Here is a 24,403-nt window from a genome sequence, read left to right as displayed (position 1 = left end):
CTGAGTCACTGTCACCATTCACAGAAAGCAATTGGCATAGAAACATCCACCTGGGAAGATCCCTACGTAAGTAGGATTTATACGTACTTCACTTAACCTGGATGAAAATGTACAAATAAGTATGTGTATTGCAAAAACTGTTCGATAATATAGTGAACATGAAGTTAAAATTCATACACATTATTTTTGAACTTGCAGCAACACATATTAAACTGAGGAATGGTAAGTCAGGGACAGTAAAATAAAGTTAACATAGAACCATAGAATTTTACAGTACAGTGGGGGGGCAAATTTGACCCATGGTGTCAGTAGCAGCTCCCGAAAGAGCAGCCAAGCTCATCCCTTTCTCCAGCCCTATCTCTGTAAAAGTTTAAATTTAGCACTTGCAATATGTAGCTCTCTTTTAAAACCTCCTATGGAATCCACCTCCACCATTCTCCCGGGCAACACCTTCCAAATGCTAACAACTCTCTTGATTGAGTTTTTTTGTAGAAGCGATGAAGAAAATTGATGAAGGTAGAGTGGTAGGTGTTGTCTGCACAGACTTCAGCAAAGCATTCAACAAGGTTCCACATGGTAGCCTGGTTAGTAAGGTTAGATCACATGGGATACAGGGTAAGCTAGCCAATTGGACACAAAATTGGCTTAAAGGTCGAAGACAGGAAGTGGTGGTGAAGCGTTGTTTTTCAAGCTGGAAGCCTGTCACAGGTTTTGTGGAACAAGGATCAGTGCTGGGACCATTGCTTTTCATCGTTTATATAAATGATTTGGATATGAATATAGAAGGCATGGTTAGTAAGTTTTCAGATGACACCAAAGTAGGTGGTGTAATGGTCAGTGAAGAAGGTTATCACAAAGTACAACAGGACCTTGATCAGATGGGCCAATTGGCCAAGGTGTGGCAGATCAAGTTTAATTTAGATAAATGTGAGGTGTTGCATTTTGGTAAGACAAACAAGGGAATGCAATTGCATAAAACAATATGCAATTAATAGCAGTGCCTGAGTAGTGTTGCCAAACAAAGAGAGCTAGGGATGGAAATGCATAATTCCTTGAAAGCAGAGTTGCAGGTGGACAGGATAGTGAAGAAGGCGTTGGCATGCTTGTCTTCACTGAACATTGAGTACAGGCGTTGGAACATCGGTTGTGGCTGTGTATGACATTGGTGAGGCCACTTTTAGAATACTGAGTATATTTTTGGTTGCCCTTCAAAGGAAGAATGTTGTTAAACTTGAGAGGGTTCAGAAAAGAGCTTGGCTGGATTGACTGGAACAAAAGGTTGGTGGGACAAAGTGCAGCACAAACAAAATAGTCCAGGTACATTCAAAGTATATTTCCTTAAAGGTCAAAGATACAGCAAACAAATCCAGAGCTCACTGAATGTAAAAAGGGTAAAGAAATTAAGATAAAGGGGGGGGGGGGGGGGGTGAAATGCATATGACAGGTGTCAGGTAAGAAATACAATTGAGAAAGAAAATGATTATGGAGGGTTCAGAAGGAAGATGAAGAAGTATATTGAAAAGTAACAAGAGATTTTGAGAAAATAATGATAGCCAAATAAAGGGGAGTCTAAAAGCCCTTGATAGGCATATAAATAGTTTTTAAAAAGTGGTAAAAGAAGGAATATGACTGATTAGCAACTGAAGGTAGAACTTATATATGGACAAATGAGGAATGGATGAGGTACTAAAAGAATACTTTGCATTTGTCTTTATCAAGGAGGTGGATGCGACCTAGACCAGGGTGACAAAGGAAGAAACTGTCATTAGAAAGGTTCAAAATGGATAAGGAGGAAGTGTAGAACAAGTTATCAATAGTTAAAGTTGACAAGGCATTGGAATAGGGTGAGATGCATCCAAGGATCATGAAAAAATTAAGAATGGAAATTGCATTAGCATTGGCCACAACCTTTTCATCTTCCTTAAATTCAGTGGAGGTACCAGAAAAATAGAGAATTGCAAACATGATGCTGTTGTTTCAAAATATTTGCAAGGATAATCCGAGCATCTAGAGACCAGTTAGTTTAACTCCAATGGTAGGAAAACACCTGAAAACAATTGTTAGAGAAATGATTAGTCATTACATAGAAAAAGGTGGATTATTAAAAATAGCATGGATTTCTAAAGGCGAAATAGTATTTAACTAATGTGCTACAGTTTTTGAAAGTTTAATATTTAGCAAGATTAAAGATAGTGTTGTTGATGTGATGCACTTGGACTTTCAAAAAGCATTTAATGCAGTGCCACACAACAGATTGTGATAAACATTACAGCTCATGGAATAAAATGGTCAGTAACAATGTGGATACAGAATTGGCTGAGTGATAGCAAACAGAGTAACAGTTTGTTTTGGGCTGGAGGAAGATTTATAGTGGAGATCCCCATAGATTAAGTGGAGATCCCCATAGATTGATATTGGGAGTCTTGCTTTTCTTGACATAAATAAATTATCTCGATCTTGGTGTCCAGGGCAGTTTCAAAGTTTGTGGACTTTAGAAAAATCAAAAGCATCATAACCTGTGCAGAGGATAGTGTAGAATACTAAAAGGACATGGAGTCATAGAGTCATAGAGATGTGTAGCATGGAAACAGACACTTTGGTTCAACTCATCCATGCTGACTAGATATCCAAAATTAATTTAGTCCCATTTGTCACAATTTGGCTCATTTCCCTTCCTATTCATGTACCCATCCAGATGCCTTTTATATTTTGTAATTTACCAGCCTTCATAACTTCCTCTGGCAGTTCAGTCCATATACTCACCACCTCTGCATGAAAACGTTACCCCTTAGGTCCCTTTTAATTCTTTCTCCTCTCACCTTAAACCTATGCCTTTTAGTTTTGGACCTCCCCTACTCTGGGGAAATGATCTTGCCTATTCACCCTATCCAAGCCCCTCATTATTTTATAAACCTCTATAAGGTCACCCCTCAGCATCTGATGCTCCACCAAAAATAACCCCAGCCTATTCAGCCTCTCCCTCTAGCAGAAACCCTCCAACCCTGGGAACATTCTCAGAAATCTTTTCTGAATCCTTTCAAGTTTAACAACATTGTTCTTATAGCAAGGAGATCAAAACTGAGCACATTATTCCAAAAGTGGTCAAGTCAAAGTCCTATACAGCACATGACCTCCCAACTTGTATACTCAATGTACTGACAAATGAAGGCAAAACATACCAAGTGCTTTCTTCACTCTCTTGTCTGTCTGGAAGTTAAAGTCCCTTACCATTTTCACCCTATTACTCTGACAGATGACGGAGATCTCCTGACAAGTTTGCTTCTCAATTTCTCACTGACTGTTGTGAGGGTATATATTATAACCTGAACAAGGTGATCATCTCTTTCTTATTTCTCAGTCTCACCCAAATAACTTCACTGGATGTACTCCATTGAATATTCTCCTGAAGTCCAGCCATAATGTTATCCTTAATTAAGAACACCACTCCCCCTCATTTCTTGCCCCCTTTTCTATCCTTCTTTTTGCATCTATAACTTGCAACATTAAGGTGCCAGTCTTGTCCATCCCAAGGACAGAACCCTCCGGTCCTCACCTTCCATCCCGCCAACCTCCGTATACATCGCACCAAACTCCGACATTTCCGCCATCTACAAACGGACCCCATCACCAGGGATATATTTCCACCCCCCAATCCATCCGCTTTCTGTAAAGACCGTTCTCTCCACGACTACCTTGTCAGGTCCATGCCCCCCAACAACCCATCGTCCCCTCCTGGCACTTTACCCTGCCACCATAGGAATTGCAAAACCTGTGCCCACACCTCCCCCCTTACCTATGTCCAAGGCCCCAAAGCAGCCTTCCACATCCATCAAAGTTTCACCTGCACTTCCACACTTGTCATTTACTGTATCCGTTGCTCCTGATACAGTCTCCTCTACATTGGGGAGACTGGATGCCTACTCGCAGAGCACTATAGAGAACATCTCCTGGACACCTGCACCAAACAGCCCTGTGGCTGAACACTTCAACTCCCCCTCCCACTCTGCCGAATGCATGCAGGCGCTGGGCCTCCTCCAGCTCCACTCCCTTACCACCCGACACCTGGCGTAAGAATGCCTCATCTTCTGCCTCGGGACCCTTCAGCCCCAGGGCATCAATGTAGGCTTCATCAGGTTCCTCCTTTCTCCTCCCTCCACCTTACCCCAGTTCCAACCTTCCAGCTCAGCACCATCCTCATGACCTGTCTCACCTGTCAATCATCCTTCCCACCTATCCACTCCACCGTCCTCTCCAACCTATCACCTTCACCCCCACCTCCATCCACCTGTTGCACTCTCAGCTACCTTCCCCCAGCTACATGAAAAGAAAGGGCTGACTTGTTGGTAAGTGAACTGTGATTGCTAGAGGCATTTCCATGGAAATTATACCCATTACGGTTGATTGACAGTTAGCTGCATGGTTTTGCTTCAATTATAAAGCTGACGGATGACACTGTTTTGTCAGCATAGTGCTTTGAGCAAGGAACTGGTGTTTGACTGCCAGTTATTTTGTTGGATTGGAACAGGTACAGTCCAATACTTTATTGCATCTTCAGTTACCTTCACCCCAGCTCCACCCTTTCCCATTTATCTTTCAGTGCCCACCCACAAGCCTCATTCCCGATGAAGGGCTTGTGTCCGAACCATTGATTCTTCTGCTCCTCAGATGTTGTTTGACCTGCTGTGTTTTTCCAGCACCACACTGTCAAATCTGACCTCCAGCATCTGCAGCCCTCTTTTTCTCCTCGGTACAGTTCATGTACATGTTCTTTCTGTCTTGAAAGAACAGGACGCTGTGCATCAACTTAGTAAACACAGATGTGTCACTATTTAAACCTGATTGACAATCTCAAGTTATTGTCAACATAATTCTTGTGCACTCATATTATCCAGCAAAATATTATCCAATTGCAGAACCACATCTAATTTTGGACACTAATGAGCAGCACATTTACTCAGTGATTGAAACACTTGGCTCAGACTACAGTTATGATGTTTCTGATAAGTCCAGCCTTATAGCCCACAGTTATAATAGTGTGAAAGCATCTGATATTGAAAGATAAGTAGAATCAGTCCTGGTTAGTATATGGATTGGAGGCTATCTGGGGAAGTATAAGGGGTTTTGTGGCATAATATAATGGCATTATGGGATCAAACTGAGAAGTGAAAATGTTTTGAATACTTCAGAACAAGCACAGAATAAATCATGGTGAAATTTAGAAACTTATTGCAATCTTTTCAATCTCACCTTCCATAAACACTCATTCCATCATGGAACTGTGTCTAAACTTTGCTTGCAACTAACAGGAAGCTGCAATGAAGCCTAAACATGCTCTGCCTATCACATGAATGAGTATTGTAGTATATGCATTTTAGTGACACTCTGATGCTAAATATATGGGCCATACATCCCAAAGCCTAGTGGAGCCTACCAAACTGCACTTTACAGCAAATGATGTATACATTATAACCAACCAGCTAGCTCTCCAAAACCTGTAATATAATCCAACATTAAATGTGAATCTATAAGTGGACAACACTTACCAGATAATCTAAGTGTACAAAGGATTATATTGACAAATAATTTAGGATTGACTATTGTGATCACAGTTTGGTGTACTTGCATCCACTGCTAAATCTGTTTCAACTCAACAAAATAGGTGACAGCTATTTGTTGGTTCATTTCTCAGGCGAACGCCCAAACCAATCAGAAATAACCTGCTGACTTTATAATCTAATCAAAACCTAGCAATTATTTATTAATTGGCAGTAATGAGTGGATTCTCAATGTCAATGCTCTACCAATCATAGTCCATTGCCAATTAATCAACACACTTTTCTCATAAAGTATAAATGTCAGTTTTGCCCTTGAATTGGTATTCTTACAAAATGTCCTGATGTTTGTAAAATGAAAAATTTTAACAAAATGTGCCTTTTCTCAGCAAAACTCACATTTTGTACAACAAAAAAGACCTGCTGAATTTCCATTTTTTGAGAGTTATTTATAATACAAGGAATGTTCTCAACACAATTCTCATTGTAATATGTTTATGTCAAACATCTTATATTTTCACTATGGGTGAATCTGCACATGCAGGAAAGTAGAATATTCACCAATAATATGGTAATTGGATTTCTGCTGCAGTGGAGAACCAAATCACAACCTTTTAATAGCAACAACATTGAAATACTCTTCATTTAGAATTTAATAATTATTTCTGGACTCTGGTCAATAAAAGGGACTACAATACTCACCATATTGCTGATGGAGATGAGATTTTGGAATTCTACAGAGTTTGTTAAGCATTCGTATGAAAGCCAGGTTGCAGACTTTTGTTGACTTATCATTCAGTTTCACCGATCCTGTAAAGAAGCTCAGCATCAGACCAAATGCCAGGATGGACATCAAACTCTTCATTTTAGCTTCTAAATGAGCAGCCTCAGCCACTCTGACTCTGTGGAGGATCCTAGAGGCAATTGTTCAATCGCTCTCTAAAGATTCTCCTGTAGAAATTATATCTGCCTTAATCAACTGATCTATCTGTATTTTCCTGTCTTAAACTCGTACTTAATTGAATTTCTCTATCAATTCCCTTTATCTTACAACTTCTTTTATGCCCTTGATGTTTATTGGTTCTTTCTCTTTATAGCATTTTTGCACCCTCAAAGTTTTTCATTAACATTTGTTCATTTTCAAATGACTTTTGAAATTACACCAATACTGCGAATCTGTAACATCCTAACCGAGTATAACTGCAATTTGTTCCTTGATTAATATTTAGTTTAAACAGTTACTGTTTGTCACTGATATCTAACAGTTCTTATGTAGACTTGGATTAAGCTGCTAGATAATGGATCTCTGAAACATCCACAATAAAATGGATATAGGAGTGGTGATATTTACAGAGTATTCATAATTGGTTTAGGTATAATTGATGCAGCAATGATAGGTAAAGATATAACAATGAGCCTTGGGGGAGATCAGACCTGTTTACGTTTTTAGTTTGTTATAATTAGGTTGCTTAAATTAGAATTTCTAGAGGCTTTTTAAAATACATGTATATTGCTCATCAAAAAAGGCCAAGACAATGTTCTATATTAATATATTTTCATTGAAATATGACAATTTTCGCACTTACCATTAGAAGACCCCACTAGCAACAGATGATCAAATGTATGAGAAGCAATGTCTCAACTATGTTCTAATTGAAGAAAAAGTTGTTAATAATAATGGATAACAAAGTTTGGATAAACTGTTTCCTGAATTTTAAAACTACTGTTTGGGAATGCAGGAGGCAACCAGCTCTGGAATATTATTATCACAGAATATATTTAACTCTTAAAACACAAAGGTAGCAATGAATAAAGGTTTGCTCATTTTAAGGTAAGGTGAATGCTCTAAAATATGACTCTTGTCTTAATGATTAAGACAATGTACGCATGTAAACAGATCTAGTTGAATTGACTATTACCATGCTATAAACAAATCAGATTTTAACAACTTTTCATTAAGTTACCTCTAGAACAGGATACAAAAAGAACATTCTGAGAACCTATTTCGCAGCTACTTCACTGATCCCATTGGCATCCAGTGTGACTTTCTTTTTTGAGCCAGGTATGGTTTCATATCATCACAGTCTTTTTGGGTTAGGCCTAATCTCAATTTTCCTGCATGCATGAGTGGTTGACTGTAGGACACATTCTCTGTTAGTGAGGTGCTTTCTGGACTGGCCTCACACTTCAAAGTCTTTAATAATTACATCCCTTAGTTTCCTTTAGTTAATGAACTGTTAAGTCTTTATTTATCAAATAAATGTATTATTCAGCTAGCATTCAATACATTTTGATATTATCTGCTAACTCAGTGCCTGAGCCTTTGCTCAATGCTTAATTTACCTGTTCAGATACATTATAACATACATTAGGAGCAGATGGGATTTGCCAGACTAAAGATAAGGACACTAGGAAAAGGTAAGGACTGTAGATGCTGGAGATCAGAGTCAAAAGGTGTGGCACTGGAAAAGCACAGCCTGTCAGGCAGCATCTGAGAAGCAGGAGAGTCGACGTTTCAAGCATATGCATTCCTGATGAAGAGCTTATGCTTGAAATGTAAACTCTCCTGCTCCTCAGATGCCACCTGAACAGCTGTGCTTTTCCAGTGCCACACTTTTTCACTAGCGATAAGGACACCACCACTGTACCACAAGAACCACAGCTATTTGCTGGTTTGATCATTGTCACATAAAAAATATTGGGACAAGATGATTTGAATTGGTTAATTTGGAATTTCTGAATTAGGCAAGCTCAATTAAATTAAACAAACCTAGATTAACAAAACATCTTTTGAATAAGAGAAGAAATAATCAGGACAAGAGGTTATATAGCTTTCATGATCACTGGAATCCTTAAAGCATTTTCTAACCAATAAAATACTTTTGATGATACGAGTTAATTTTGTAATGATAATTGAGGGTTAAGTATTCACTGGGATATTGAAGGTGACTGGGGATTGTTGATGGTAGACAGCAAAGTAATTGATGATGGTGATTGGTGAGATTTGGTAGCAGTTATCAGTGAAGGGTGGTAACAGTGATTGATGAGGGACTGTGGAGGTGACTGGGGATAGATAGCAGCTGCGATCAATGAGAAACAGCAGTAATGAGCAGTGAGGGACAGTGGTGGTGATCAGTGATGGATGCAATGGACAACAGTGAGGAACAGTGGTAATGATCAATGATGGGTAACAATGTTTGTCATTAGTGAGGGATAGCGGTAGTGATCACTGAGAGACATTCGTGCTGATCAGTGAGGGATACTGATGGTGATCAGCAAGAGACGTTGGTGGTGATCAGTAGGAAATAGTGGTGATGATCAGTGATGGATGATTGCAGTGCTTACAGTGTTTCTTGTTGATAGCAATTGGCAGCAGTTCACATTTCTTGAATGCAGAATTGGGAATAAATATACTTGGGCTCAAATTCACTAGAGTGTAGAAGGATGAGAGGAGACTTGATTGAAATATTGAAAATTCTAACATGGCTGGGCAGACTAGATGCAGTGATGATGTTTTCCCAGGTTGGGAAGTCTAGAACCAAGGGTCTCAATCTCCAGAAATGAGGCAGACCATTTAAATGGGTACATTCAATCTTGTTTTAAATGATAGTTGTGTGCAGCCAATGATCCTCATGATGTATTCGTTGTTTCCACACATCAGCTAGAACTTCAATATCATAAGATTCTGTCATCAGCTCAGCAAAGTCTAAAGAATGTTGATTAAGTACAATGGAATAAACTTCAAAGAGGAATATCGGAGATAACATGGGTCATGATATCCTCTAAACAGTAGTATCATCAGACAGGTAATAGTGCTTTGTTCTGTTTCTGACTTCAATAAAGGCATAATCAGCATAAACCCATGTACATTTCTGTGTAATATTTTTGAATATTTTTGTTAATCAAGCACTCTTCAAATATTCAAAGAAAATGAGTTCAAAATGCCTGAATTAGAACTCTTCTGAGTTGCCAATGATTCTCATTGACCAAACATGTAATTTTCACTTCCTCATTTGGTTTTTTGCCTATTTGTCACTGTCTGGAGAAACATGGATTTTAATATTAACTGAGCAGAAAATTTAAATATGGACTTCCAAACACATCGGTCACTCAGTTCATGGACTCCGTGGCTGGATTATAATACTGGGCAGTGTTGTAGACATTATTGTAAAAGGACACAAAAAGAAAAGGTGAAGTTTGCAGTTCTAATTTATTTTATAATTTCTCCATTAATACAGTAATATAGAGTGTAGAAGAAAATGATAAACAGCAAAATGATCCAGTAACTCATCCATACTGGACTTACAGTTACTATCCCTTGTGCAACATAATACATGCATTCCACTAGTCACCCTACTATGCCTGGGAGAGCGTTAAAAAGAAAGATAAGAATTTGGATCAATTCAGGATGAAAAATCAGTGAAATGTATTTCAATTGTCTTAGAAGAGTGAAACTAGTCAAGGCGATCATGCCGTTGGCGTCAAGGAACAATGCCCGGCATGGTCTCTTGAATAAAGTCATCTCCTCTTCAGCTAGAAATAGCTTGAGAGTAATCAGCAAGTCATCTTTCACCACATGAGATCATACACCAACCTATAGATCCAAGAAAAAGTGGAAGTTCCCTTAACAGTCACAAGTTAAAAGTTAGTAAGGACCAAACTGTATTCTCTATAAACTATTAAGTCAAGCCAGAGAGTCTTATAAGCCAGAATTGATGTGGTTGCTTGTCATTTTAATTCTTCACTCACTCCCACTTTGGTCTCCATCCTTTGCCCAGTGTTCCCAAAAGGTTTAATCCAAGCTCAAGAACGACTGTCTCAACTTTCATTCATTTTTTAACAATTTAAGTCCAAAATCATCTTTATTAATTTACATAACTATAATATTTTGTTTAGGTGCTTGTAATCCTGTTGTAGCCATTTAAAGGATCTCATTCACTTTTTTTTCTCTACTTTACTATTACAATAGTATTACTGCTTGTAACACTTACTATTACAAGCACTTTTTGTCTTGTGCCATCTTTATCTCTCCTGTCAATTACAGGCTTTTGCTTTGGCTCTACCTTTGACTTACACCTTTCCTTGCTATTGCTCTTTCTTAACCACCTTGCATCTCAAATATTAATTGACCTTAAATGTTTGTAGTATAATATCATTCCTGTAAATTGTGATGATGTAGCTGATTACATGTGTATGGACTGTATATATATACTTGGAAATATAAATGAGAAAAATTGATGTTTGGACTGCTACATTGTAGAGAATGAACCAATTAATTCACTACATGGAGGTTTAAGTAGAACTATGTGAAGTACCCTATTGGTTACACAAGGGCATACAACTTTTGGACAAGCTGGATTTGGCACTTGTGTGACTAGCTGGTAGCAAGAGCCTTTGGGTTTGAAAAGGAACTACCTAGCAACAGCTTTTGGGTTTGTTTTAAAATTTTTCAAAGAACTCCAAAGAGAGCAGGGGGATTCAGATCTCAAAAAGCCTGCAGCGCAACTGGATGTCCCTCTGCCCTCCTTTGAGATGGAAGAAAACCAATAGTCAAAGACTTTGAAAATAAAAACTTTGAATTAACAAAAAAAACCCAGGTCCAACTGACCGACTACTGAGTTGAGGATCACCAAAGTGGACAACAATAAGATATCATCGCCAAAGACCAAAACAAAGTTGAGAAGGTCACTACATTATTTTCACTTAAACTTCTTGCTTACACTTTACACCCATAATATTTTAATAATGTGTGTCTATTTGGTCTGAGAGAGAATGTAGTTCAGGTTTGTATATTGGTCATTAATAATCTATTTTGTCCTGTTAAAGAATACATTTGTTAGAATAAATAAATTCATGTTTTCTCGTCCAATGATGAAACTCAATGTGCTTTTCGTAAATCTTATATCATGATTAAAATCTGAAAAATCAACCATCTTATTGATTAAATTAATCATTTACATATTTGTGAAGACTCGTGAAACAGTGGGCCTTGATTTCTGGCACACCCTCATTCTGCCAGGGTAATGATGCATGACTCTGCAATTAGTAAAAGAGACCAGTCTGGAGTGAGCGTGCAAAGGGCACTACACTAGTGGCACTACACTAAAGAGCTGAAATAAAAACGAATGGCGAAGGATCAGCATTGAGGAAGGTAGGTGGCATTTGGCATGGGTGTTTGTAGGTGGGATGTTGAAAATGAGGTTTGGATGTTTGGCTGTCAGGGGACAATTCATCCACCAATTTACCATGTCCAGTCTGTGAGTCTTGTGTAGAATAGCGTACATCAAGGACCCCTCCCTCCCTCCCAAACTGGCAGTGGCTGACCAGTCGGGTGGAGCCGACTCTTTCTTGTCTCCTGGAACTGAATTGCAGCCCTGGAGGGTTTAGGCCTAAAAATGAATGGTAAGTGAACACTTAATGGCCTTAATTGACAGAGGGATGGGAAAGTTGACATTGTATCTTCCTACCCAGGACTTCTAGAAGCTTCCCCATCGAGAACTTTCAATTAGGGTCTCTACCGTTTGTATTTTATAATGAGACTAATGCAGCATAGCATGCTGGGTGCTCTCTGTAACTTTTGCTAGATAATGTGAGAATGTGGCTACAATGAAGGCCCCGAGGGCCAATATAATATGTTCAAAAATTTGGCAAACTCACCATAGTCCCCAATGACAAATGGTTAGATTAACCTGAGTGCCAAAATTTCTCATGTGACATTGAGAAGGTGGGATCTTCGTAGTCATCTTAACTGGTATGGGAGTTGAACCCTCACATTGGAGACCAGCTGCTCACCCAACTGAGCTGACGGTCCACCTGATCATCACCTATAGAAGGCAGGAGGAAGACAAATGACAGCTCACATGTGTGAAGTTGAGCCTAGCTAATGATATGGTGAGAAATAACTTCAGAATGGATTTTACTGGATGATCAACACACTATCTGAGCTAAAAGTCAGTCTTTACCTTACCAATGAAAAATCTGAGTCCCTTTCTGGGTCTCCAACAGCACAGTGTTTGACGTAATTACTTTCAAAAGTGATTGTCAAGTAACAAGTTGTACTGATGTATTAGTAAGTGTTCCTTCGCTCTCAGTACAGATTGTCTCTCATAGGTGAACTGGGCACAGGTGAAACTTGCCCTGAGGTAAACAATTTCCCAGACTCAATGTATTTCCAATTGGAAAGTAGGTAAGATATCCATTTGCTCCTCCTATTGACTTCAGCAAAGAGCAGTTTCCACAGAGTCAGACTTTTATATTTGAGCGAAACTATGTAAGAGACTAGGAGCAGAATCTTGAGGTCCTGAATGACTGGGGCTATGGCAATAAATCCGGAAGAATTCCACCAAGGCCTTTCATAATGAGTCACATTTTTCAACAGAGGTCCAGGTATCAAGATGTTGATTCTTGCTAGGAAGTGGTGAGGGGTGTATTAATAAGAATTATTGCTAATTATTACTGTCATTAACACTGAATGCCACTTCCTTAATATGCAGATTTCTATCACATGCCAATTGACACTGGGAATTCCTGACATGAAAGTCACTGAGGGTACCAGGTGACTCCAGCTCATGGCTTGCTCAACTGAACCATCCTCTTGGACACTTGTCACTAACACACTCCATGATTAGTGACCACACACACCTCATGCTCATGGATGTTAGCCTCCAAGACATGCCAGTGTCACTGCAGCTTCTGAATCTCTAATCCATTTCCAACCTTCCATTGGAATATTACTGCCAAGACACTTTGCATGTTTACAAAAATTCCCAGCTCATGGATTTGACTGGGCTGCTTGCTCATACTCTGAATGCTTGCTCACTTTGTGCCTGTCTGGATACTCACAAGGATCTCTGCCGTGTCCAGTCCTGCCTTGCCTTGTTGTTCAGTGCTGTCAGGCAGCTTTTCAGCAGTTTCTGGTCCGGGGATGGGGGCGGAGTGGAAATGATGATGCACATCATCATGCTAGACTAGTGTTCTACCTGCAGCTGCCATGGCAAAACACTGCATTTGATTCAAGTAAAAGGCCATGTCTCAAAGTCAGAGCAGAGTGGTGCTCAATCAAAGCAGACAGCCTTCAGTCAGGGAATCCTCATACAGTAAGTCAATGGCAGACTCCAGTATCAGTCCAAAGGCATGAGCATGAGGTCCCTAGAAGAGAAGGTTCAGGACCAACCTTCCCGTGTGGCAGTAGCTTCTGGAAACTGAAGTCATGCAGCAACGTGATGAATGATAGGCTTCACAGTGTAGAGGAAAAGTTGGTCGAGACCCTTTCCTTGTATCAGTTAAGCAGCCAAATGTCAGTCAGCCTGCTTCATCTTTACTCTTTGTGTGTCCTGTGGGCTGCTTTCTCCAGGAATGAGGGAGGTTATTGAGTGACAAGAGACTGGCTGTTAGTGCTGGTGCATCTAGAGGAGAAGTGAGTGAATGAGCAGGTAGCACAGTGTTGAGTGTGAGATGCAGCGGAATGACATTTGAGTAAGTGAAAGCGATTGAGAGAAGATGTTAAAACAAACTAATATAAAAAAAGAGCAGAAGTAGGCCATTCGCCCCTTCAAGCTTGCTTTACCATGCTGATCACCTAACGTAGTTTTCTGTTCCTGTTTCAGACCATGCTCTTTGACCCCTCTAGCCCAAGAACTCCTGCGACAAAATATTCATTGCTTTAGTCTCAGTTATTTTCTGTGGTAGAGGAATCAACAAGCTCACTATTCTCTGGGTTAAGAAATTTTTGTTAATCACAGTCCTAAGTGACCTATCCCATAACCTCAAACATTGCCCTCTGCCTTTGGACTTCCCACTCACTTGGAATACTCTTCCTGCATTTATCATATATGTAATAGTATGAAAGATAGAGTGGGAGCCTTGGTGGGAGCTGTGTGTAGTAACAGAGATAGAGTGAATGTGAGATATCAGAGAGAAGATAGTGGCACTTACCTTGTCAGAAAATGGAAGGTCATTGAACCTCCTCTGACATTGCTGAGCATTCTCCCAGCTGGCTGAGTCTGCTTTAGTCCTGGTGACAACCTCCATCGAGGTTGGCAGGACTTGGTGGCATGGCTTCCACTGCTAGTCCTGGGGGAAGAGGATGTTTCCCCTCCACCAAGTTCTGGTTGACAAAATGATTTGCCAATTTCCCTGTTTTTGGTAAATCCCTGGCAGATTTCATGAACTGTGCAAGATGACTCTGGACTGGCATTGCTTGTCAGGGTGCACAATGGCCTTTTAAAGATTGCGTGGGCACCAAGGAAGAGAGTCAATTCCCGAATAATCTGCAGTACAAGCTCTTCTTGCTACAAAGAATTGGTGGGATCGAGCTATCATTGGAGGGACAGGGTGCCTTTGAGGTTGGCAATGAGGTGAGATTTTTAGCACAGAGTTATTAAAAAACCTGATAGGCTTTCTGGAGAAAAAAACCTCAATGAAACTCGATAAAAATGACGTGATGTTAAAATAGCAACCAATTTAATGCTTTTTTTAATGTTTGGACTGTGGACTGAAAATGAGAAAATTGGAATTTGCTTTTAAAAAGATGAGAATGTACATTTATTTGTTTATTGTTTGGAAAAAAAGGCAAAGAAAGCTAACTGATTCATGCGAGACAATGCTACTTTTTGGGGATTTGATTCCAGCAGACCGAGCACTGTTTCTTGTGAAATCAATTAGTCTCAGCATTGTGATGATCTTCTGATTGGTTAGGCTGAAGCTTAACAGAGATCCTGTGTGCTAGCCTTTCAGAGATCCTGAAAGGGAAATGAAACCTGGAATAACTGAGGTTGATAGCAACAATGTTACCATCATTGATTGTTGTAAAAACCCATCTCCTTCAGTTTGGAAAAAAAAGTGATTTAATTGAAACTTATGACATTCTTGGAGAGCTTAATAGTGCAGAAATGGAATGGATATTTCACCTTGTTGGACAATCTAAAGCAAGATGCCTCAGTATCAGGGTAAGGAGTTAACTATTTCCACTGTGAGTCATGATCTTGACTACAGGGCTAACGATGTCTTGTGTAGAGCTTTGGTAAGATGCCACCTGGAGAATTGTGTATAGTTTTGTCTCTTTATCTAAGGAAGAATATACTTACTATAGAGGGAGCGCAATGGAAGCTCTCCAGATTAATTCTGAGAATACCAGGAAATTTCATGAGGAGAGATTGAGGAGACTAAGTCTGTAATCACCACATTTTTGATGAGTGAGGGGTGACCTCAGTGAAACTTACAAAATGCTTATAGGGCATGATATGTTGGATGTGGATAGGATATTTCCCCTAGCCGGTGAATCTAAAACTAGGAGACATAATCTCAGGATAAGAGATTAGCCATTTAAGACTGAGATGAGGAGGAATGCTTTTTACTCAGAGGGTGGTGAATCTTTGGAAATCTCTATTATACAGTTCTGTGGAAGCTAATTCTTTGAGCAGATTCAAGATAGAAATTGAGAGATTACAGGAGACTAATCATATCATATCATGGGTTATGGCAATAATATGGAAAGTTGGCATTGAGGTAGCTGATCAACAATGATCTCAAATAGTGGCAGAGAAGCTTTCAGGCTTAAAGACCCACTTCTGTTTCTGTGTTGCTATGTTCCTATCTTCCGCATGTCGAATGACAATGCCTCCCTTAATGTCCACCGCCTCTCCTAACTCCTCCACCATCTCTGAGGACAGTCAGCTTGTCTATAAACACATACCGTATTGTAAAGATGAAAATCCTTGTTTATGTTTCCCAGCACAGGCTCTGTGTGCTAGCCAATAAATTTACTCACTCCAGCACCACTATTTGAGACTAAACCGGAAGGTTCTTAATTTCAGGTTCGAATTTAGCCCCCTAATGAACTTCTGACCCAATATCTTGTTCAAGTTCAGCTATTTGCAAGTACACAACATTCCCTGTCTCTGCCATACCATTGAAAGCCTGTGTAATATTTCACTTATTCCTTTGTCACATACAGACCTGACAATTCTAAAAGTTTTCCAGCGGCCTTCAGCTCTCCATTAATGCCAGTTCTTGCAAAACTCTACTGCCCATTTTGTATCTGACACCAAGTTCCTGGTAGCTCTGCATTCCTGGCCTCACTGATGCACAATAATGCCTAGTCCATCAATGCTTTCAGGGTTGAACTCATACCTTTGTGTCTAGGATACTTCATTACCCTGTCCCCAGATCTTTGTAGCCTCCTATAATTTTTTAATCCCCGTTCCACTTCCCTCATTATGGCCTAGAGGCCTCCTTTCCTCTGATCCTGGCTTTCTAATGATTTTCCTCTTTCCTAAAATCTGCCAATGTAGGTCATGCCTTCAGCAGCCCTTGTCCACCATCTGGAATTCCCTCCCTCAAACCATTGCCATAGAGTCATAGAGATGTACAGCATAGAAACAGACCCTTTGATCCAACTCGTCCAGATATCCTAAATTAATCTGGCCTCAGTTGCCAGCATTTGTCCAATATTCCCCAAAGCCCTTCCTATCCATACACCCATCCAGATGCCTTTTTAATGTTTTGATTGTACCAGTTGCCACCACCTCCTCTGGCACCTCATTTCATATATGCAACACACTCTGTGTGAAAAGGTTGACCCTTAGGTCCCTTTTAAATCTTTTTCCCTCTCACCTTAAACCTATTCGCTCTAGTTTTGAACTCCCCTATCTGGGGAAAAAGATCTTGGCTATTCACACCATCTACGCTGTTCATGATTGTATAAATCTCTGAAAAGGTGACCCTTCAGCATCCACAGCTTCAGGGAAAATATCCCTCCAATACTCATCCCCTTACACTCATCTTTTAACTCCTCTCTTGTAACATTACTTATTGTGGAGCACTCTTATCTGAGGCCATTGCTTCATTGTACTACATTTGAAAATGTTCTTTCCATTTTGAAAATTTTCTACCAATCTTATTTTGTTGGGAATTTAGGCTTCCCAGATGCCGTATATACTCGTTTACAGGTCAAATTTTGAAGATTTTTTTAAAATTGGGGGTTGAATAATACATGGATTCAAGTTTTGAGGTGCTGAAATTCATGATGTCATTCAAAACACCATATGATTAGCAAAAGTCAATTTCATTGCACAACTAATCGCAAGTAAAGAAGAAAAACACAATGAATTACCATAAAAGTAATTGCCGGATAAAAGCAAGAGACTGTTACGAAAATTTAACATGCCAAAGATTAATTGAAATCCTGCAAATCGCACTGTTCAACATCGTCATGACCTGGTATAATGGCACACTTAAAATGGAACATTTATGAAATGCTGAATGTGCAAGCGTCTTGAACTTTCCCTTCAAATTCTTCCGTTTCCCTCCCATTTACTCTCGTATGTAATGAACCTCAGCAACGTTAACAAACTTGTCAAAGAATTAAAGATATACTGGTCTGTAGCTAATATATATCTCACTTTTATTCAGATATAATGGCACAGTTAAAATGATTAACTTTTTAGCTATATTAACTTTTGGAAGTATAGTGAACAAAATGTGATAAGTACTGACAGACTTAGGACCAGTCTGAATGAATGAGTGAACCAAAATGTGCTGTAGTAAACCAAGTGGGCTAAGGAGAGTTATGAATGAATGAATGAATGGAGATGCAAAATAGTAAACAAAGAGTGCTGAATTGAGTTAGCAGTATGAATGAATGAATGCAATTTAATGCAATATAGTAGGGTCAACCTATACACGAGGTATGTGGAAAATACAAGATATTTTGGCCAAAAATAAGGGGTCTACTTATACATAAGTTTGACCTATACATGAGTATATGCGGTAAATCCAAAGGAGCCAGTATTACAGGATCTTGATGAACATGTCTGCTAACTTTTAATTTCCAGTGACAAAGTTCTTCATGTTCATGGGTTATAGACAACAGTCCTGACTCGAAGTGAATCGTTTACATTCAAACTTATTTTGAAAAGAAATTGAAGAAATTCTAAAGTAATTAAAATTGCAAAAGTTTTAATACATTTATACCAACATTGTGAGTACATGACTACCAGTCCTGGATAGGAATCAGACTAGAACATTTCTAGAGGGATGATAGAATAAAGGTAATGATTTTTCTATCTCAGTACATAGATTGTCTGTCAGCATCCACTGTAGAAAGTTGGGGACAGAGTTCATTAAACTGTGCAGATGTTCCAATCGTTATAAACAGATCCTAATCCCCAGTTTTCAAAATGAATTATGAATGGTTCAAGCTTTTGTTCAGAACTGGAATTCTGAACATTTACACCATCAACTTCAAATATCACTGATTCTGAATCGTTTGCATTGTTGTGGGAAAATCCATATTTTTAAATTAACTTTGTATGTTTTGAAATAAAGCACTACAGCTTTTAACATTCCAGGACTCCAATACAATACAAGTGTAGAGAGTAGAAAGGGTACAGGCTAGGCATGCTTAAACTGGTGCAGGTTTCTGACCATGGAACCTGTAAACATGACGCATATAGTTGCTCAGTTGTCAGGGTTCTGGACACAAAATCCTGTCCACATGAATGAATAGCCCAGGCTGTTAGCTGTGTGTGTCTCAGTTTCGCATGGTGGACAACGAAAGCTTGAAGCTGATGGCGGCTGGGGTGTTGGGACACAGAAAGCCCTCAAGGAGCAGTTGTCAACTCAGTAAAGTTGATGGGCAGTTGTCTGCTCCTTAAATGTGGAAATTGGGGCATAGAAGAGCACATAGGCAGTGGAAGGTATCCTGAGTTTGAATCCTGTTGCCTGACAACTCATAGCAAGCAGAAGAAGCAAGAAGGCCTCCAGTTTTAGTTGGAGCTGCTACTCAAGAGAAATCAGAAGTTAAATTATTAAAGGCAAGAAACTGAATCCTGACCGAAGAAGATGAAGTTTGAAGAATTTTCTTTGTGTGTCACAAGGCTTACTGATTTCTGGGTAGGCTGCTGATAAAATTCATTGCGATCTGCTTTGGTTGTCGCACAGGTTGTGTTTGACCAGTGTGACTGTCAATTCATGTTTTCCTCATGTTAATTCTGAATGTAAGAGTATAGGGTAGCTGGCATTTGGTGTTTGATTAGCTGACTATTGTCTAGTAATTTCATTTTCCATTTATTGTGAAATATGGAATGTTACAGCTTTACTCTTTTAGTCAACACATGCAATTTTGATTTTTTATCTACATTAGCAAAGAGAAGATAAGATCTTGGTCTCTGATTGAATCATAACTAAAGAATATTCCATGAAAAACAGAGATACAAATGAAATAATTTCACCAAAAGCAGAGTCGACGAATCTGCCTTATAGTGCAGGTACTTTGGCAGCATCTGTCATTTACTGAAATTTGTCTTCTGCTTAATTTTCGGTGGAAAATATTTCTTGACAGAGTGGAATTAATCATTCTGCCTCCTTCAGTCTCAGAGGCATGCACATTAAAATCATCTGGCATCCGTTCATACTGGCTGGAATCATTGTTAGGTGTCCCTTGTGTATAGTGTGACTCAAGTTGCTGACTGCCATCATTGTCATTCAAGCTCAAAGATCTCTTCACTTTCGAACCTTTCAAGTGGCCATGACCATCTGAGATTGGCAAATAATCTGAAACAGAAATATATCCCCATCAGTAAACAATGAATGATTAATAAAATGATTTAATGCTTTTTCCCTTGGTCCAAATTACATTTGGTTGCTCCCTATATCAGAATGTAACTCTGATGTAACTCTTCATGTGGATTATTTTACAGAGAAAGAGACATTAATTAACGCAAATACCAACCAGTTGACCTATATCTTGTAAAATATTTAAAGGTTCATCTCTTTGTTGAAACTAATGGGAAAAATTAAACGAGTGAAGATACATTCATTGCCGAAACCTCTAAATGTGTAATATGAGACTGAGACTTCAGTTAACGTGTGTAGAGCTGATTCACCAACCTGTGTCCATGGTCAGACTTTCTTTCAAACCGATTTGCTTACAACTTTGATACTTTTCCAATATATTTTCAATTTAACTTTCCTGTTCTTGTAAAACCCATTGCTTCATACACCATTGGAATAAACTGGTGCTGAAACACAACTTGCCTTTTGGAATGAAGCATGTAATAATTAGGAATGTCATGTTTCCTTCTCCCCATCACCAACATGCTCCCACCCCACCACTTCCCAATACCTTCACATAGACATACTATAGAAGGCTCAAGTCCAACTTTGATTGGAGTTTTTTTTCTCAACAGGTGATCTAGATCTTAGGTACCTTAATTCTAGAATCATTATAGTGCAGGAAAAGGCCTCTTGACCTATTATGTCTGTGTTGGCTCTCCCAACAGCAAATAACATCCTGGCTCTCCCCAAAATTTTGAGTGTTTCCTTCAAAATCATGAGTCCATGTTATTTAACAAAGTGGTGAATACCATTGGGCATGGCACCAATTCCTGTCTAACACCAAATCTCATCTTTGGCAATGTAGGAAGCTAATTTTAAGCCCTTGTTTCTATGTTTTCTGCTCACGTTCACTGATTCCATGGCAAAACTTTAATAGCCCTTACCACTGAGTTTCATCCAGAGCAGGATTGTGGAGGGGCAGGGAGCACTTGTAAAATGCACCAAGCAGTGGTGAAGCCTTTTTGAAAACTCTTAAAACTCTTAAAATTCAAATATATCACATCTATCGATCTGTGATTTTTTTTTTAGCTGAATTATTTCATCTATATTCTATTAGATTTTTAAATCTTTTCTCACTGCTGTTTTGTCTCTTCACTGTCTTTTTCTTCCTAGCTTATCTTCTCTAGCTTTATTTTTATCACAACCTTATGATTTGCTCTATTTCACTTCTCTGAGATGTGCATACATCTTTATCTTAAACCATTTTATTATGAGTATTATTTCCTAGAGCACCAAAAATGTAACTCCTCTTAAAAAAAGAGTGGGCCATTCAGGCTGTTAGGTGTACGCCATCATTCAACTAAATCATGGTTATTCTGTACTCCATTGATTTGCTTCAACCACATTTCCTTTAGTGACTGTACCAAATACAATTCTATCAATGTCAGCTCTGAAAATTTCAATTGCGAATTTTATATTGCTACCATGCACCATTTGGATAAGTGCTTCCTGACTCTAAGTTTAGAGTTAAGGTTGTGTCCTCATTGTGAAAAGCCAATTTCATCCAAGACTGAAGTAAATATGGGCAGCACGGTGGCTCAGTGGTTAGAACTGCAGCCTCACAGCACCAAGGACCCAGGTTCAATTCCAGCCTCTGGCGACTGTGTGGAGTTTGCACATTCTCCCCCTGTCTGCTTGGGTTTCCTCCGGGTGCTCCAGTTTCCTCCCACAATCCAAAGATGTGCAGGTTAGGTGAATTGGCCATGCTAAATTGCCCGTTGTGTTAGGTGCATTAGTCCGAGGGAAATGGACCTGGGTGGGTTACTCTTCGGAGGGTCGGTGTGGACTTGTTGGGCCGAAGGGCCTGTTTCCACACTGTAGGGAATCTAATCTAATCATAAGCAGAAATTGCTGGAGAAACTCAGCAGATCTTGTAGCACCTGTGGGGAGAAAGCAGAGTTAATGTTTCAAGTTCAGTGGCTTTTCATCCAGAACAGATGAAAAGTTACTGGATTCAAAACATTGAACCCCTATAATATGGAAACAGGCCATTTGGCCCATCAAGTCCACACCAACCTTCTGAAGAGTAACCCACCCAAACTCATTCCCCTGCTACTGTACATTAGCCCTCACCAATATACCTAACCCACATATCTCTGAACACTATGGGCAACGTACCATGGCCAATTCACCTGACCTGCACATCTTTGGACTGTGAGAGGAAAGTAGAGCACTTGGAGGAAAGCCACGCAGACACGGAGAAAATGTGTAAACTCCACACAGGCAGTCGCCCGAGGCTGGAATCGAACCTGGGTCCCTGGCACTATGAGGAAGCGATGCCCACAGCACCAGGGACTGTGTCACCCTGGCTTCTTTTCCCTCAATGCTGCAATACTTGCTGACCTTCTCCAGCATAATCAGTTTTTGTTTCAGATCTGTAGCATCCACAGTACTTTGTATTAGTTTGTTGAAAAATATGTGCTGGTAAACCAGGCCTCTCCTTACACATTCTAGACGGGTTCTAAACAAAGCATACCCAAAGGCTCATCTCATCATCAACATGTTACGGATCACTTCTCTATTCATCTTCATTTCACCAAGTTTCAGATAAATACAATTTTATTCATTCTTCCCTCTTGCTAAAATCCTATTCATATTCATGCTTTACCTACTCATTTATAGATTCTCAATACCATGAAACCCCTTCACTCTTCCCATTTGCTTCCTCTTGCAGCCTACAGGCTTCTTTAACACAAGTCTGTCATCCCAAAAATACTGTTTTCAGCCCAAGAAACCTTGGTTCTTCACTAGGTTCCCTTCAAGAAAATTGATTTCGAGGTGCCCGTGTAGGACTGGTGTGGACAATCACAATACACCAGGTTATAGTCCAACAGGTTTATTTGTAAGTTATGGCTTTCAGAGTGCTGCTCCTTCATCAGGTGGTTGTGGAGTACAAGATCGTAAGAAACAGAATTTATAGCAAAGGTTTACATTGTGATGTAACTGAAATTATATATTGATAAAGTACAGAGTTTTTTTGTTAAGTCTCTCATCTTTTAGAATGACCATTTTGGTTTAAGTTCTTTATATATAAATCCCAGAACTTTTTTAAAGTTACATTCTCAAGTGAATTTTAACAATAGGTGCCATGTTGGTCCTTATAATGCATTAAAGGTGTGAGGTGCCCTGTGCGAGGCTGCCTGTGTCCCAATGTTCAGACTGATTCTAATCTAAAAAAAGGGATTTACAGAATCTTACATGGATTCATACAATTTTTGAGCAAAATAAAATTTAATTCTGCAAGTGCAAATTCACCCCACAAATTTACATGTGTGTGTGTATGCATGTGGGTGTGGGTGTGTGTGTGTGTGGGAAGGTATAAGTGTCTATGAGAGAGTGTGTGTATGTGTATGTGTGTGAGCGTGAGTGTAAAGGGGTATACGTTTGTGAGAGGGTGTATGTGTGAATGTGGGAGAGTATGTGTGAGCATATGAGAGAGCTTATGTATGAAAGAGTGTCTGCTTCAGAGTGTGTGTGTGTGTGTGTATCTGATAGTCAAGTTCTGTACCCATGAGGATGGCCCCAACCGGGATCTTGGGTTCAATTCATACTACCGCCCTACACGCACGCACACACACACACGCCTACAGACCCATACATTCACGCAGACCCTGTCTTATACACAAGCTCCCTCTCATATGCTCACCACACACACACACACACACACACACAGTTGTCAATAAAGCTCCCTCAATGCTGTCAAATGCACAAGAATGGTTTATTTAAGAGACTTCAGTTCAACAGAACAATGTGATAAATTGGAGACATTTTGAACAAATTTTGCACAGTATAGCAAATATTTGCTAAGTTTGACTTTATTCATTCAGTGGTCTGTGTGTTCCCTGTAAGGCCAACATTTAGAATAATCAAGTCCAGACGCAATGAAGGTAAGAATGGATTTCAGTAATAGTTGAGGTGAGATAAAGAAGAAGGTAGTAAATGATTTGGAGGTGGAAATAGGTGGCACAATAGCACAAATATGTGGTCAGAATATGGGTTCATTTCATAGCCAAATAATCACCAAGGATATGAACAGAGTGGTTGAATATCACTGAGCTGGAGAAAGTGGAGAGATATTGGAAGAGATTACTGTCACCATCAATCTCAGAGTCATAGATTCATAGAGATTTACAGCACAGAAACAGACCCTTCGGTCCAACTCGTCCATGCCAACCAGATATCCCAACCTAATCTAGTCCCACTTCCCGGCACCTGGCCCATATCCCTCCAAACCC

This window comes from Chiloscyllium punctatum, chromosome 2 (genome assembly GCF_047496795.1).
Source record: "Chiloscyllium punctatum isolate Juve2018m chromosome 2, sChiPun1.3, whole genome shotgun sequence".
Taxonomy (NCBI): domain Eukaryota; kingdom Metazoa; phylum Chordata; class Chondrichthyes; order Orectolobiformes; family Hemiscylliidae; genus Chiloscyllium; species Chiloscyllium punctatum.
The sequence above is the reverse complement of the archived record's forward strand: the minus strand, read 5'-3'. Positions refer to the sequence as shown.